Raw genomic sequence first — 18,423 nt, forward strand, 5'->3', positions numbered from 1 at the left:
AACCCCTTCCTAATACCGAATCACAAAAGTAAAATGCGATTCCGTAACAAGTTACTAAGGGCCAGATGTAGGAAACGTTTAGCGAGTCGCAAACGGCAAAAATTGCTGTTTGCGACTCGCTAAACGCGTTTCCCAATGCAGAAATGCATATTGCGAGTCGGTACCGACTCGCAATATGCATTTCAGAATCGCAAATAGGAAGGGGTGTTCCCTTCCTATTTGCGAGTCTGAGTGGTATGCAATACCATTTGCGACAGCGTACGCGGTCGCAAATGGTATCGCAGTCACCATCCACTTCAAGTGGATGGTAACCCACTCGCAAATTGGAAGGGGTCCCCATGGGACCCCTTCCACTTTGTGAATGGACCCAAAAATATTTTTTCCAAGGGACCACTCCCTGCCCTGAAAAAATACCGAAATTTATAACATTTTGATTGGTCTTCATAATTGACGCCTTCGGAGGTGGCACATCCGGGGGGTTTCATCACCACTTGGCACGTTTCTCGGGTCATGAGTTCCTTTGTCCATGGCCAAATGTCCGTGTACATTGCTTTAATCTACTTTTGTTTCAAAATTGTATTAAACTCATACTAAGGCAGCTAGCATGAGGATGAGAAATGAATCTGTATGGTTACATAAAACGGAGAAAAGGAACAAATGCAGGGGCATGGCCCTTTGCGAGTCAGCACACTGGAAAACAGAGAAAAAATGCTTTAATATGAGAGCTAGGCAGCTAAATCCACAGCTCACGCTAACTTAAGGCCTACGAGATTTTAATACAAATGCAATATCATAAGTGTTAATATAAATAATAGCATGAATAATTTTTAATCATCATTATTAGTTAACGTATACATATATTGGTGACCACACACATTATGATCATAGTTCAGATGCATGTTTAAGCTTTACTCTAATTATTGTCGTTTTCTATTCAGCATCATTAAGCATTGATATAAACATTTTACTTTTAGTATATGTAATATTTAAACTGCGCTCTCTCAGTCCCTCCTCTGATGATGCTCGTCATCACACAAACCTTTCTCTTTGACCTTTCAATTTTAATTTTTCACCTTGCGCATAGTGCACATTTCAACATCTTGCCCTTTATGTGAACTTTCCCAAATCTCATTGAACATTTTCTCTCTCTCACTCTCTTCTTTTCTTTTTGTTCTTTTAGTCCAATTTTTCTTGATTTTGTCATTAATTTTGCATGCCCCCCACAATCCTAATAAACAGGCCAAGACAATTAATAGACCCATTAATATTTTTGCAAGGACCCCATTCCAAATATTGGTAAACCAACTCCCAACTCTGGCAATTCCTTTTCCAAACTTTTCCCAGACACAAAGTTCTTTCAAATCCTTCAAATATGTACTATCTCTAGTAAGGTTAGTAAGCATACTTCTAATTTCTTTACTATTATCCAGAATGAACGGGCAACAATGACGCTTGTTGAGCATCTTGCAGACCCCTCCACTCTTTGCTAAAAGAATGTCTAAAGCAAGTCGATTTTGAAGAGTCATAGCTCTTTCTGCAGCAAGGTCAGTATCCATCAGGAGCATAGCCCCTGTAAAATTTGTTAGCATGTTATCCACAATAGTAGACAACTTTTGAATCTTCATAGAATTCAAGACAACCCCCACTGAAGAGATTATAGCTCCGAATATATCACCAATGACAGCTGCCACTGATTCTCCTTTTTGTCTAGGATGTTGTAATTCAGACATTTTAGGTATTTGTTTTAGGTCATCGATCTGGTAAATCTTTGGGAAGACTATTCCCAAATAACATGTCACATACCATCCCTTAGGGAGATGGTAATAAGCATTAAGCCCACAGATGTAATAAATCCCAGGGATCGCTGGATCCTGTCCATTCAACATAAATGTCCATTTACTCTGAAACAAAAACACATGCCTACATTCACTCATTCCCACAAACAAATTGTCTTGATCAGATTTTGGTCTATATATACACAAAGCCTACCTACATGTAATGCATCTATAGCTAGTTTGCCTTGTGTTTTGATTGCAGTATAAGCATAATCATTTGCATACGTGTGTTTTTCTAACCCTTTTTCTAATCTCTCCTTCAATGCTTTGCGCCTATCATCAGTGTGATCTAAAAAGCTTTTCTCTACAGGTGATAGAAAGCAAGTCAAATTATTGCGATGTGCATAAGCGGTTCCAAATGTAAGTGTCGGCTCAAAGAATCCTCTAACTATTTTTATATCATGTTCTTTAGCTAACTTATTCAAAAATTCAATCACAAGCACAAAGGAAAACACAACATCCAGATTTGAATAAAAGTATTGCACATGCTCTTGATTATAGAACCTTGTTAGTAGTAAGCTGCAACTAGTCCCGTAAGTTAAAGGGAGGCTATGATAGGTAACTCCCTCTTGCACAGATGATGGAATCTTAGTACATACGTAACAATCTTTCGCATCCATGGTCTCCACATACTCATTTAGCAAGCGATAGAAGACATTAGTAGAAAGTTCCCCTTTTGAATTAGTTCCCTCATGCAAATGTCTTGCATCCTGCTCAAATCTCTCCCACGGTGTTAGGGTTGTAGTTTCAGGTTTTGAGGTAGCATTAATGGTCTTTTTCTCTATTCATGGCATTCCTACAATCACTCCCACGATTATTATTGCACACACAACACCTATTATGAGTCCTACCCAACCACACACTTTACTTCCTTTGCTGCTACTTCTATTATAAGCCATGTCTGTATAGAATCAGAGAGTAGATCGACAATCAACTGAAGGATGATTAAAAAAAAATCTTGCTCTCTGTGTGTATTTACAGCGTCTTCACTCACTCCAGGACCCCCTTTTTTGTCAAATCAGGATAGCAGCTTGTCGTAATCAGGTTTCTCAAAAGTCAATCCGGTTCTAGAGTCACTTTTGGTAATTTATAAAGTCTCTGTTTCAGTTTTCAGATTTTCAATTTTAACCAAGTTTTTTTTTTTTCTTTAAATTTCGTTCAGGTACCGTAGTATTGGCCTGGTACTTCTCGATCAAAACAGAATGCTAGGAATTCTTGTTGCCACTCAGATGTTGTAGCATACGCCCATTCAGGACCTGTATATCTTCTGTTTGCGACTTTTTTTTTCAGCCTTCGTTCACCCTGTTGTTCTCCTTCACTTAGGTCTTCCACTCAGGATGTATTGTTCTCCTCTATTATTGTGTGTCTTGGTATGTCTCTTATCCTTAAGAGTGTTTTTTCTGGCCAGTTATCACCCTTATGCGTCTTCTTTTGATGTGTCTTTTCATGACTCTGGACAGCACCCTCCTCTTGTACTATGGTGTTTTCACTTGATGGACCTGCAATTGGCTCAGGTGACTCTGGCACACTCTGATTTCTCTCTATTATTTCTCCTTCTTCTTCTTCTTCTTCTTCTCCTTCTTCCTCTGGGTCTGTACAGGGTTCGAGCTCTAACCCGTATCTGTCTACTTCTGGGAGAACCTCTCCTTGATTTAGTTCTCCTGTTGCCTCTACTGAGATGGGCACTCTGTCACCTCTCTTGAACTCATTCACTGTTTGAGGGACGAGGCTGTTCTCAGCAAGCTCTCCGGCAGTCTCAGTTCCTTCTTGATTGATTTCTGGCCCTGAGACTTCCCTTCCTGAAGCTGTTGTGCCGCAAACTTCAAGTTCCTCTTCAGCTGGGCACGTTACCTTTTTTGTGTGACTGGCATGTATCCAGTTTGGAATTCCGGCACACTTTACAGCAGTAGTAGTTGTCAAGATTACTTGATATGGCCCTTTCCAACGTGGTTCCAGACACGACTTTCTCACATGCTTTTTGACAACCACCCAGTCACCAGCTTGTAGAGAGTGTCCTGGATCGCCAATCGGTGGCAATGTGTTAGTTTCCACCTGGTGAGAGAAAGAGCAAATCACATCAGCCAAACCTTTGCGGTAGTCTAACACCATATCATCTGTAATATTCACTAGAGCGTTTGCAGGTACTGCTGGTAATCTCATAGCTCTACCCATGAGGATTTCATGGGGGGATAATCCCGTTTTCTTATCTGGGGTGTTTCTCATTGACATCAGCACTAAAGGCAATGCATCTGGCCATTTCATATTGGTAGCTGTGCACATTTTTGCCATTCTCGATTTCAAAGTACCGTTCATTTGTTCTACTAGTCCTGATGCTTCAGGGCGATAGCTACAATGCAGCTTTTGTTCGATGTTAAGTGTGGCACACAGGAGTTTAATCACCTCATTGTCGAAGTGTCTGCCCCTATCTGACTCTATAGAGACCGGAAACCCGAACCTTGGTATCAGTTCCCTAAGTAGTAATTTTGCAACTGTAAGACTGTCATTCCTACGTGTAGGGTATACCTCAATCCAGTGACTGAAAACACACACAATCACCAACACGTACTTCAACCCTCGGCAAACAGGCATTTCAATGAAGTCTATTTGCATCTTGCTCAATGGACTGCCAGCTCTCCCAATGTGGCTCAAGGTTACCACAGTTCCTTTTCCGGCATTCATCTGTTGACAGATGATGCACCTGTGACAAATGACCTCTGCAGCATGTCTGAATTTTGGATTAAACCAATCGATTTTAAATGACCTGATCATTGCATCTCTCCCAAGGTGAGCTTGTCCGTGGTATAGCCTGGCAAACTGAGATAGAAGACTATTTGGCAAGACTAGTTTCCCTTCTTCTGAAACCCACAAGTCATCTGCCCTTTGTACACATTGCATTCTCTGCCAAGAGCGTTTTTCCTCTTTGCTTGCACGACTCTGTAATGTTTTTAACTCATCTAACGTGTCAATTACCCGTAATGCAAGGTTCAGACATGTGGCATTTTCTGTTTGTGGTAATAGTTCCCATTGCTCCTTGAACGATATACAGTTCAATGCGCAAAACCTTGTGACTTGATCTGCATAGCCGTTTCCCATGGACACAAAGTCTTGTGATCTAATATGAGCACTGCATTTCACCACGGCAATTTCAAGAGGTACTGAATTGCATGTAACAAATCCTTTATTTATTCACCATTTTTCACAGGAGATCTAGATGAGGTCATGAAACCTCTCTGTGATCAAAGTTGGCCAAAATCATGTACAACTCTGAATCCGTATCTGCTGTCATTATAGATAGTGACTTTTAGGTTCACAGCTGCGTGACATGCCTTAGTAAGCAATTAATTCTGCAACTTGTGCGGAAAACACTTTCTCGAGCCAGGAGGCTTCAACGATGCCAGCTATAGTGCATACCGCATAGCCAGCTCTCAGTGTTCCAGTAGAATCTCTTAGACAGAACCCATCAACAAACATAATACAGTCATTTTCTTTCAATTTTGTGTCCCGAATGTCTGGACGAGGTTTGGTACATAGCTCAGTTACCTCAAGACAGTCATGTTCAAATTCTTCCTCATTTTTGATTTCAGTGTTTTCAACAGGAAGTAAGGTTGCCGGGTTCAATACATTACACCGCTTAAGTGAAACATTTGGTGACCCCAGTATGATTGTCTCATATCTCGTGAGACAAGCATTTGTCATGTGCTGAGTTTTAGTTCGAGTCAACAGAATTTCAAATGAATGCGGAACCATTACTGTTAGGGGATATCCCATGACTATGCCTTCACATTGTGTAAGGCTCTGACCAACTGCTGCAACTGCGCGCAAACAACCCGGTAAGGCTGCTGCGACAGGGTCCAAGGTAGCTGAAAAATATGCTACAGGGCGATTTGCATCTCCATGGACCTGTGTTAAAACAGACAAAGAACAAGCATCACGTTCATGACAGAACAACAGAAAAGGTTTCGTATAATCAGACATTCCTAATGCTGGTGCCCTGTACATGCATTCTCTTAACTCCATAAATGATTTAAGTTCTTCCTTAGACAAAGGTATGGTATATGGCTCGTCCTTGATCTCTTTGCCTGTCAGTTTTATCAATGGTTTTGAAATGATCGAGAAGTTGGGTATCCACTGACGACAGTAGCCCACCATTCCCAAAAACATCCTGACATCTCTTTTTGTCGTTGGAGGGTTCATTTACAAAATGGCTGTTATTCTTTCCTTTGATATTCTCCTGGAACCTCTTTCGATCAAATGCCCTAAGTATTTCACTTCTTTCTGACAGTATTGTAACTTCCTGGGTGACACCTTATGCCCATTCCTTCCCAGATGATTCAGTAATGCAATGGTATCGTATTTACAACTGTCTCTAGTTTTGGATGCAATCAGCAAATCGTCAATGTACTGCACAAGAGTTGAATTAAAAGGCAGTACCAGGGACTCTAAAACCTTTTTCAATATCTGATTGAAGATGGACGTTGATTCTGAAAACCCTTGAGGGATTCTGCACCAACTGTACACCTTATCCAGGAATTTGAAACTGAACAAAAATTGGCTATCCTCATGAAGAGTTATCGAAAAGAAGGCTTGTGACAGATCTACGACAGTAAACCATTCAGCATCACAGGGAACCTGGAACATTATTACTGCTGGATTGGTTACCACAGGGCAACACTTCACCACAATTTCATTTATTTTTCTCAAATCCTGCACAATTCGAACTTTCCCACAGGGCTTCTTCAAACCCATTATGGGAGAGTTACATGGACTGCTCAAAACTTCTTTCAGAACCCCCTGCCTGAGAAAATCTGCAATTATTTGTGACACTTAGATGAGAACGTCTTGGGTCATATGATATTGTGGCACTTGAGGGAATACCGCATTTGGCTTTATCTGGACTTTGACTGGTTCTACCCCTTTTATTAGTCCTACTTCTTTTCCGATCAGATCCCATACTTTCTCTGTTACTGTTCCCTGTAACTCGACAGGTAAATCAATCACGGTAAGCATCGGGAACAGAGTAATCAATGGGTAATCTTCATTAGCTGTTCCTGTGTCCTCTTCTGAGAATTGTCCTTCATCTCCCTCATCATCACTATTTGTCTGCACTTCGATTCCATCATTGGAACAGGTAATTGAGCATTTTGTCTTGCACAGTAAGTCCCTTCCCAATAGGGACACCGGACCCGAATCACAGACTACAAACCTATGTAGCCCCTGAAAGTTGCTGATCTCGACCTGCACTGGATCTGTAATCGGATTTGTCAAATATTGGTTTGCTACTCCGACCACTCTTATGGTACGCCCTGAAAGAGGCAATTTTGGAACCTCAGCACTTCTGACTGTAGAGCGTGTGGCTCCTGTATCAACCAGGAATGAAACCTTGTAACCCATCACCTTTCCTTCCACATATGGACCCCTCTGATCCACCTCTAGGGATGCTGCAAGCCTGCTCTCTTCACTGTATGAGCTATCGTCTGACTATTCCCCATTCATGCCATTTTCACCTCGTAATGGGAACTGCTGTACTGTATTAATTTGACTCATTACTTGACCTGTGACCTGTTGAGGAACCATCACCTGTTGCTGTCCCATCGGAGCCATTGGTAATTGCATTTGCTGTCTAGGTACCATAAGAATCTGCTGTTGTGCTGGTTGCATTTGCACTGACTGAAAACGTGGCATTTGTATCTGTTGCATGGGCGGTGCCCCTTACATTTGTACTAGATTGTTCTGAAAATTCGGGTTCTGATGCCTCATTTTCAGGCCCCGTACATTTTGTAATGTACCAACGTTAGCACTTTGCTGAACAACACCATCCTGCACCATATTCGGGCACTCCCGTTTTCAGTGCCCCACGCCCCCGCACGCGTGACATGGTGACATCTTTTTCACCCCTTGCACGTCGTTTTGAACCACAACAGTATTCAAGTCAGGACCGCGATTCACAAACCCTTGGCCTCGACCTCTCGGCTGTGTCTGAAACACAACATTCATTTGCAGTTGTTGCTGTATCATTTGTTGAACTCCGTTTCCCTGTATTCCTGCCTGTGCAGCCCTTATCTGCATCACCATCACTTTCTCTTTCAGCTTTTTCTGTTTCAGCTCAATCTCATCACTACAGTATTTCGCATATTGCAACACCTCATCAGTCGGTTTAGCTTGCCAACAAATCAAATGATTCTTAATCATCTAGCTAACTTCTGGTCTCAACCCTTCGATGAATCTAAATGCGAGGTGATTCATGTCCTTCGGTTCAATAGTTTCAGTACCACTATAGTGTTTGAATGCCTTTAACAATCTTTCATAGTAAGCATGTATTGATTCTTTAACCTCTTGAGAGGTCCGGTCAATTTTCTGCCAATCAGTCACTTTCGGCAACACCTTTTGTTTCAAAAACTCAATCACCTTATGATAATACTTCATCCCCTCTTCAGAAGGTGCCCCTGTCACCTTATCTCTTGCCGGTTCCTTCGTTGGCCAATCTACCCCTCTCTTGCATTCAAGCCACAAATCAGGCGGAACAATGATCTCAAACAAGGTATTCAGGTCTTCCCAAAGACACTTTGCAAGTGTCACAAACCTGTCTGTTTGTTGATACCACTCGATCATTTTCTCTCTCAATGTGGGATAATCATTGGTAAAGGATAGGATGTCTCCCCTCGTCCACGGTACATGTACTAAGACACCACCAGCTGTCTCTCTCATAGGTAATATTTTTACTGAATCCACATCAGGGGAAGCCTTAGCTTGGTTAGACCCTGGACTGTCACCTTTTTCCTTGTTTCTTTTCTTTGCCCACCTGCCTTCCCATTTTTCCAGTGCACCCCAGATTTGCGCACTTTGCAACAATTCTTTCAAATGTGCCTTCATTCCCGCAGACCTCATGTGCTCAAAATCTTTTGAGTCAAAATCTAATCTGTAACTTCTTTTCAGATGTTTAGTGTTTCCGATATCAATATTGTATTTATCTGCCAGGTTCGCTAATCTCTGATGCACCTTGCCTACTTCTTTGGTAATCTTGGGGCACAGGAATCTCAATTCTGCTTCTGTGTATGACTCCAATCTATTTACTCCCATCGTACCTTCCACTAATTCAGCAGCTTCTGCCCCTAGTCTTACAAGGTTCAGGTATTCGTCTTGTTTTTCTTTTTCTGGTTCGACTGTAACCACTGCAGCCTTTTGTGAAGTATAAGTCTTTTCTAACCATTCATTTAGCTGCTGGACTGTGAAACCCTGTAGCGAAATGTTCCCTACATGCACCATCGAGGAATGTGATGTACTTGTACTCATTGTCTGTGGAGTTAAAACTCCTAGTCCTGCTTGGCGCATTGCTTCGATGGGTGCTCCCACTGGACTAAGGTCCATTAAAGACCTCGGTTGTTCAACCGTTTGTTCTCCTGGGGCCATAATCTGGGGGGTTCCCATAGACCCTCCTCTTATTGCGTCTTGAGTCATCACTCCCTGATCACATACACCAGTCTTACCCTGAGCACACAATGGCACTGGTGGACCGACAGTAATTGGCAATGATATGGCAGCAGGTGTCTGACCTGGACCCAGACTCCGTGGAGCAGTAGCTCCATAGTTCTGTTCCAAAGTACCCGGGACAGGTACTAATGGTGGGCCAGCTACTGGGTTTTATCCTGGTATCAGCTGTGGTTGCGGTTGGGACAGTAATTTCGGAGTTGACTCAATCTGTACTAATTTTGATTTCGTATATATTGGGTCTGGCGGCACTATCAGATTTGTAGTAGTCTCAAGTACTGGGATGTCTGGGTATATTCTCTGTATCTGCAGTGGAGGTTGCAACTGTATCGGTATGTCTGGAGCAGTGGGTACACTGACACCACTCTGTAGCGGAGCCGTATCACTAGTCTGTGCCGTATCAGCAACTCCCTTTTCCTGCGTCTGGTTCCCAGGATCCGTACTAGTGCTTGGAGCACTATCGCTCACCACATAGGGTGGTGGGCGATCGTGCAACAACCTGTCCATAAACTCCTCATCGTCTGAATCATCTTCCTCTTCCCAAGAAACTTTTATTCTCTTTAGATTTGCCTGAGTCTTTATCTGTTTTACAGGTGGCTTTCTTTCCCTGTGTTTCTTCTCCCTGTGCTATTGCGGGGAACAATTTTAATCCATCAACAATTCCCCTTCTCCACATTTTGCTCTCATCATCCCATCTAGCTTCTGCATAAGATTTTTCTGCCCTTCTCAGTCTTCTCTGAAACTTTTCTTGCCTCTGTTTAAGAGCCATTAGATCCCAAACCGCTAACGCCTCATACTGAGCTGGCCTCGGAGGTGGTTTCTGTTCATTTAACATCCACCTCAATCTTCCGAGAACCCTCGTATGTAACATTGCATATTCCGGAAACGATAAACATCACTCCTTCTCTGTTAGTTTGCGCCACTGTTTCATCCATAAACATGGAGCAACACCTTTTTCTTCCATGACTATATAAGCTGGAGTACCCTCGGGTGGTGTAGGCTCCCCATCAGTTGCTATGATATATGTATCTCCCTTCAGAGCACTCTTGAATGCTTTAACAAAATTCATTTTTGCGATTTTCTCTTGTTTTGTATTTAATCAGAAGTGACTTAGTTCCCAGGACACTCTTCACCCACCTTTCTCAACCTATTGCCTCTCACGGACGGCAGCCAATCCGTGCACGACCCCTCTCGACAACTGGCCTATCTCAGCGCGGCACCACTGACGTCACACTCACACGCACTGCAGCTGACAAAGTCTTGCGGCTCGTCCGCTCCTCACTGAACCCACACGAACCCACGCAAACTAATGCAATTATTGCAAGCACCTTAAATGACAACACAAATCTGCCGGTTTACTACAGGAAGGGTAACACATTCGCTTCAGAACTTTACAGAGATTTCACTTGAAGCCTCAGCCACTACTTTCTCCTTATCAGTTCCCGCATACGCAAGCAGAATTCGACCCGCAAATTCTACTCTCGACTTGTCAATGGCTTATTTTAGTGCACTTTAGAACTTACCAAATCTCCATCGAAGGTTTCACATACGCATTTACTCAAACTTGACTTGTCAACCACGCCCGATTGACCTATTAAACCGCACAGATTACAACATAAACCCAAGTGTCTTCTACACTTGTTCACATACTCCAGAGTCTTAGACCACGACAGGTCCGTACATAAACAACCAACCACGTGGATAATTTTGAGCATTAAGCGCCAAACTCATATGAAGTACGCCGACTTCCCTACTCTCATACTGTGGAGTACGCCTACTCCTACTAAACAACACATATTTGGCCTAAATACACACACGTCTCACAATCACCTGCAAAGGCATAAGCTAGCAAGCGCAAAAACCCTAAACCACACACACTATGGCGCCAAGAACATCCCCAACTCACTTAGGCAGGCTCTGAGATCCCGGGAAAGTCATGGTGAACTTAGAAACCCATCATACCTCCAATTTGCATTATCACAGAAAAACAAATTAAACAATGATTCTCCGTCCTAGGGCCCCCAAGGGCCAAACCGTCACTCTGCTACCAGAACTGTTAACGCGTCCCTCTATGTTATTTATTACACATTGGGGCTCGTTTTAGGCCAATGAATCTTGTGACCCAGTGGAGAGACACCGTAGGACGAGATAACTGATCAATATGTCAAGCAATATATATCAATAATTTCATCAATATTTATCACCACAATGCATTTTACTTCAGATAAAGACATTAATCAAATTGTCAACGCAAGCATGACCTTTCAGCCATGAATAACCACACCTGTTGATAGAATTTTATGAATGTTATTCCCTATTGTTTACAATCTACAAGCAAAAGAGTCAATCTCAAAACCAAGAAGCATAAGAGTATAGTCACAATATGGCAACTGTGATAAGATTTAATTAATGCAAGAATCACAAACATAAGAACATAGCACAGCATGAACATAAATCAGAACACAGCAAGTATCATATACGTCTCAGTTCAACAAAGCGTAACGTCGGTCATTTGTCTATTGCATCAGTCAGAGTGAACTCTTATTCTAATCCCTAATTAGCATCAGCATGTTGGGCTTCATGCAAAAACAATTTAGAACACAAATTTGGAAAACATCTAGCTACGGCCTCTATTAAAAAATGAGCAGTTGGTACCTAGAAAGGAAAAGCAAACAGACAAATTACAAATCGCATGGTCATAATTACCCTCCAGGAATAGGTCAGCACACAGGATCAGTCTTCGTCTTCAGGACATCAGTCAAATCGCCATCAGTCTAACCTCGTCTAAAGGACAGGGGACACTTCCCTCATAAGGAGGAGAAGTGTAAAGGGTAGTCTATGGGTGAGGATGGTTTATTAGGTCTCAAAGTCACCAGACAGAGTGACAGAGTTTCTGGATTAAATCAATAGCATTCCCTACCTAGTTCTAACGTCCCTTCTGTGACATGAGGTTTTATCCCTTTTTCTTAATACCTTCCCCCAAAATTCTATTGGACATTCACTATACCCCACTATCTTTAACCTATCAAATTATAAATTAGGTAATTCCAATTGTCACCCCACGATAATTTATAAAAAATTTATTGGTCTTCATAATTGACGCCTTCGGAGGTGGCACATCCGGGGGGTTTCATCACCACTTGGCACGTTTCTCGGGTCATGAGTTCCTTTGTCCATGGTCAAATGTCCTTGTACATTGCTTTAATCTACTTTTGTTTCAAAATTGTATTAAACTCATACTAAGGCAGCTAGCATGCTGATGAGAATTGAATCTGTATGGTTACATAAAACGGAGAAAAGGAACAAATGCAGGGTCATGGCCCTTTGTAAGTCAGCACACTGGAAAACAGAGAAAAAATGCTTTAATATGAGAGCTAGGCAGCTAAATCCACAGCCCAGGCTAACTTAAGGCCTACGAGATTTTAATACAAATGCAATATCATAAGTGTTAATATAAATCATAGCATGAATAATTTTTAATCATCATTATTAGTTCACGTATACATATATTGGTGACCACACACATTATAATCGTAATTCAGATGCATGTTTAAGCATTACTCTAATTATTGTTGTTTTCTATGCAGCATCATTAAGCATTGATATAAGCATTTTACTTTTAGTATATGTAATATTTAAACTGCGCTCTCTCACTAGCATTGTTTTGTGTTATGTACTTTGAGAAGAGCCATGCAGCAGTAAAAAAGCTGTGTGAGTCATGTTCTGATTAATTGGTGAAACATTATTAAATCACAAGCTTCATACTGGTGGAAGGTAGGGTTTTATTACTAGTAGTTGGATTAATCATTCCCCGAGGCCCTTTTAACTATAAATGCTCGTAAATCATTTAAGAATATTGCACTGTGTGTTCTCTTACTGTATTTGTGGAGAGCATGCCAACAAAGTTAATTATATTTCTATACCCAATGTATTTCTACAAAATGTGTGGGATAATCCATTTTGCTCTTTTACTTTAGCCTGAACAAGCTAAAAAGAGAGTAATATGCTTTTTTTGAATTCTGAGCTACTTAGCTCCTTCAAAACGTGCAAAAACTCAAATAGACCAGGTAAAGTTTTATGATTTATTTTGAATTGAGCACTGTAACCTTTAGAAAACATTAGGATGTACATATTTTTCAGGACTTGTGTTGGAAATGGCCCTCTCTACAGGGTCCCCCCCAAAGTTTTTGCCTTCCTTCTACTTTCTCCTCGATTTTTGCTTGCTGGCATTAGGTCTGCGCACTTTACTATTGCTTACCAGTGCTTAAAAGGTACTTGTGTTCACTCCCTAAACATGGTTTGATTAGCATTTACTTGATTGGCATAATTTATTTACATGTAAGTCCCTTGTAGAATGGTATACCGTATACCCAGGCCCTGTAAAGTAAATGCTACCAGTGAACCTACAGCACTAATTGTGCCACCCACCTAAGTAGCACCTTAAAATGCATCCTAGGCCTGCCATTGCAACCTGAAGTCAGTGTCCCACTACCATGTCAGCTTGACATTTAAAACCCTTTTCCAATCCTTCAATTCCCCTTTTATTACATATGTCATGCCTACGGTGGGCCCTAACTAGCCCATAGGGCAGGGTGCTGTGTAATTAAAAAGTAGGACATGAACCTTTTAGTTTTACATGTCCTTGTAGTGAAAAACTCCCAAATTTATTTTTCTCTTCTGTGAGGCTACCCCTCCCATAGAATAATATTGAGGATTCCTTATTAAAATTAATAGGTCGTAATTCCTAAACCAGAGGTGGTAGATATTGCATGTTTGCTATCTATGAAGTTATAGTGATAAACTCTCTTTAATGGTAAAGTCAGATTTATCATTTCAAATTTGAAAATGCCAGTTTTAGAAAGTTGGCATTTTCCTCCCCTTAGCTCTCTTTGCCTGCAGCCTACCTAGGTCACATGACTCGGTGTAACCAACAGTTGCGTCTTTGTGAATTCATTCCAGACAGTTACACAATAGGGGGATTAGCAGAGCATGAATGGGCAATTAACTGACTTGATGGGGGAGCACAGCTAAGCACAGCCCCACTTGCAACTGAATAGGCTGGGATCCGCCACAAAATAGGTTTAAAGACCCTCCATTGTCAGTGCAGCCAGCTAGGAGCCAGAGCAGTGGAGGCAGGAAATTCCTGGAACTTCAGAGAACCTTTCTGGAAATGTCATCCAGCTTCTAGGAGCAGGGCACCAGGGTATAAAAATAGGTCTCTCAGACTTACTCTTCACTTCACTACTGGACCTGCTGAAGCACTCTCAGAGGACTGCCTACTGCTGTGACCTGCTATGCACTTTGTCAGAGTGCTTCTGTATCTGGAAGGACTGTTTGATGCCTGGAGTCTGCTTAGAACTTTCAGAGGCTGGCCCTACTGAAAAGCCCAGGACTTCAGAAGTGACTCCCTGGGCTACTGATATGGTCTCCTGTTCTGAGCCACAGGGGCATAACACGCTCCCGCCATCATATACCTGCACCTGGACCTACCCTAAGTGAGTCTTGAACTCCCAAGAGGACTCCATCCATTCCCGGACCCTTGGTTGTGGTGCTAAATGTGCCTAGGTGGCCATTTTCTAAAACTCAGGACTTGCCCTTATGAATCCTGAACTTTAAAAATTCATAACTCCTATTCTATTAATTGGATTTTGATGGTCTTGGTGTCAAATAATTTATTATCATTTTCTCTATTTTTCTAAATTAGTTTGGGTTTTTTATTGTGTTGTGTTTTCACTGTGTTGCTGTTGGTATAATGCATAAATACTTAACACAGTGTTTATAACCGAGGGCGTGCTATTTTGACCCTTAAACTTTAAAAAATCATAACTCCTGTTCTATTAATTGGATGTTAATGGTTTTGATGTCAAATACATTTGTAAAATGTGCTCTATCTTTTCTAATTTTGGGATTTTGATTGGGCTGTGTTTTCACTGTGCTGCTGTTTGTTTACTGTATAACTACTTTACACATTGCCTCTAAGTTTAGCCTAACTGTTTTTTCTGCCAAGCAACCCAGTTTTGGGCACATGTTAAATTATTGATTTTTTGTGGTTCACTCAGCAAAAGATTGTGGCTGTTGCCTGACCAAGGCTCACACCTAATTTTGGGTTGACCCCTGAGAAATATAGACAAAGGTGCAGAGACAGCCACAAACTTCCAGACCAGTCTTGGGTGGGCTTCATTGATTATGCCAGCAAGGAACTGGAGGGCTGGGTGAGGGGCAGTGAGGTAAATGGGCTCTTCAGCCTGCTTTTGAGGGAGCATATTTCCAGTACCTATTTTGCAGAGCTGCACCAACACCTCATAGACAACAATCTGACTGACCCCAGGAAGCTTGCTAAGGAGGCAGACCTCTGGGCTATCACCACAGTGTCTAAAAATGTACCTGGGCGTGACTCCAAGAAGGGTGGCTCAGGTTTCCCCCGGCAGAAAGAGGGAGAGGTCAAGGGAGATCCAGAGAAGTCTCAGGGTAAAAGGGAAGGAAAGGGTTCCTATGTCCCTTCTGAGAAGAAGGAGGGAGGTTTTGGTGGCCGGTTGCCCAGAGTGTCCCATTTCCAACCCCGCTGCTTTGATTGTTCTCAATTAGGACACGAATAGGGGGACTCCGTCTGTCCAAAGAAGCCACCCTCTGGTGGGAACTCTATAGAAGTGGTCCATGGGGCCTTAGAGAGAGGTAGTCTACAGGGGGCAGAGACAGAAGATGCCCTAAATTCTCTTATTTTGGACATAAACTCAGAGGGTGAACTTGTGATCCCGGAGGGTGAGAGTCATCACTTCCACTAGGTGAAAGAGAATCGGGTCCCTATCACTGCTCTGAGGGACACTGGGGCCATCCGGATCATGATAGCGTAAAGTCTGATTTTCAGAGAGCGGTACACCGGTCAGGTGCGTAGGGTAGATCTCTGTCGACCACATGGCCCTGGTATCCCTGGAGTAGGGTGGGGAATTGACCCATAGACCCATAGAAGGTCACAGTTAGTCTCCAGATGCCTATAGACTGCCTTCTGGGGAATGAGTTGCCACCAGTGGCACAAGAGCCTGGAGGCGTGGCTGTATTAAAGTACCATCTTGCCTGGCATGTTACCCCCATTTTTACTTGTGTGTCAGTTTGTTTTTGCCTGTCTCACTGGGATCCTGCTAGCTAGGACCCCAGTGCTCATAGTAGTGGCCTGAATGTGTGCCCTGTGTGGTGCCTAACTGTGTCACTGAGGCTCAGCTAATCAGAACCTCAGTGCTTATGCTCTCTGTCTTTAAAATTGTCACTGCAGGCTAATGACCATTTTTACCAATTCTGATTGGCATACTGGAGCACCCTTATAATTCCCTAGTATATGGTATCTAGGTACCCAGGGTATTGGGGTTCCAGGAGATCCCTATGGGCTGAGCATTTCTTTTGCCGCCCATAGGGAGCACAGACAATTCTTAAACAGGACTGCCACTGAAGCCGTTTCACAGCCATTTTACAGTGCAATTAAGTAACTTATAAGTCACCTATATGTCTAACCCTCACTTAGTGAAGGTTAGGTGCAAAGTTACTAAGTGTGACGGCACCCTGACACTAGCCAAGGTGCCCCCACATAGTTAAGGGCAATTTCCCCGGACTTTGTGAGTGAGGGGACACCATTACACGCGTGCACTACATAGAGGTCAATACCTATATGTAGCTTCACAATGGTGAATCCGAATATGGCCATGTAACATGTCTAAGATCATGCAATTGTCCCGCATGCCAAATCTGGTATTGGGGTGCCAATCCCATCCATTCCCGGGGCTCCAGCATGGACCCCCGGTACTGCCAAACTAGCTCTCTGGGGTTTTCACTGCTGCTGCCAATCCAAAGACAGGCTTCTTCCCTCCTGGGGTCTGGGCAGCCCAGTCCCAGGAAGGCAGAACAAAGGATTTCCTCTGAGAAAGGGTGTTGCACCCTCTCCCTTTGGAAACAGGTGTTAAGGGCCTGAGAGGAGTAGCCTCTTCTGGCCTCTGAGAATGCTTTGAAGGGCACAGATGCTGCCCTCCTTGCATAAACCAGTCTACACCGGTTCAGGGATCCCCCAGCCCCTGCTCTGGTGTGAAACTGGACAAAGGAAAGGGGAGTGACCACTCCCCTGTCCATCACCACCCCAGGGGTGGCGCTCAGAGCTCCTCCAGTGTGTCCCAGACCTCTACCATCTTGAATGCAGAGGTTTGAGGGCACAATGGAGGCCTCTGAGTGGCCAGTGCCAGCAGGCGATGTCAGAGACACCTCCTGATAGGTGCTTACCTGACTAGGTGTCCAATCCTCCTCTGATGGCTATTTAGGGTCTCTCCTGTGGGCTTCTCGTCACATAACGAATGCAAGGGCTCACCAGTGTTCCTCTGCATCCCACTCTTTGACTTTTGCCAAGGATCGACCGCTGACTGCTCCAGGGCACCTGCAAAACCGCAACAAAGCAGCAAGACGACTACCAGCAACATTGTAGCGCCTAATCCTGCCGGCTTTCTCGACTGTTTCCTGGTGGTGCATGCTCTGGGGGCCTTCACCCTGCACAGGAAACCAAGAAGAAATCTCCTGTGGGTGGAAGGAATCTTCCCCCTGCTAACGCAGGCACCATACTTCTACTTTACCGGTCCTCTGGGTCCCCTCTCATCTTAACGGGCATGGTTCCTGGAACACAGGAGCTGGATCCAAGTCACCCCGACAGTTCAGTGGTCCAACTGTACAAACTTGGTGGAGGTAAGTCCCTGCCTCCCCACGCCAGACAGTAATCCTGTGTACTGCATGAACTGCAGCTGCTAGTGCTTCTGTGCACTTTTGCAAGGAATCCTTTATGCACAGCACAGCCCAGGTCCCCAGCACTCCATCTTACATTGCTCAGCTTGCTGAGTTGACCACCGGCTTCATGGGTCCCTCCTTTGTAGTGTTGAGACGTTTGCCATGCTCAGTTTTCTTGAACCTATGTTCAAGTGCTTCTGCAGGTGCTGCCTGCTTCTGCATGGGCTCTTTGTGTTGCTGAGTGCCCCCTCGGTCTCCTCCTCCAAGGGGCGACCTCCTGGTCCTTCCTGGTCCCAGGCAGCACCAATTTTCTTCAACCGCGACCTTTGCAGCTAGCAAGGCCTGTTTGTAG

Source organism: Pleurodeles waltl, chromosome 8, assembly GCF_031143425.1.
Source record: "Pleurodeles waltl isolate 20211129_DDA chromosome 8, aPleWal1.hap1.20221129, whole genome shotgun sequence".
Lineage (NCBI taxonomy): Eukaryota > Metazoa > Chordata > Amphibia > Caudata > Salamandridae > Pleurodeles > Pleurodeles waltl.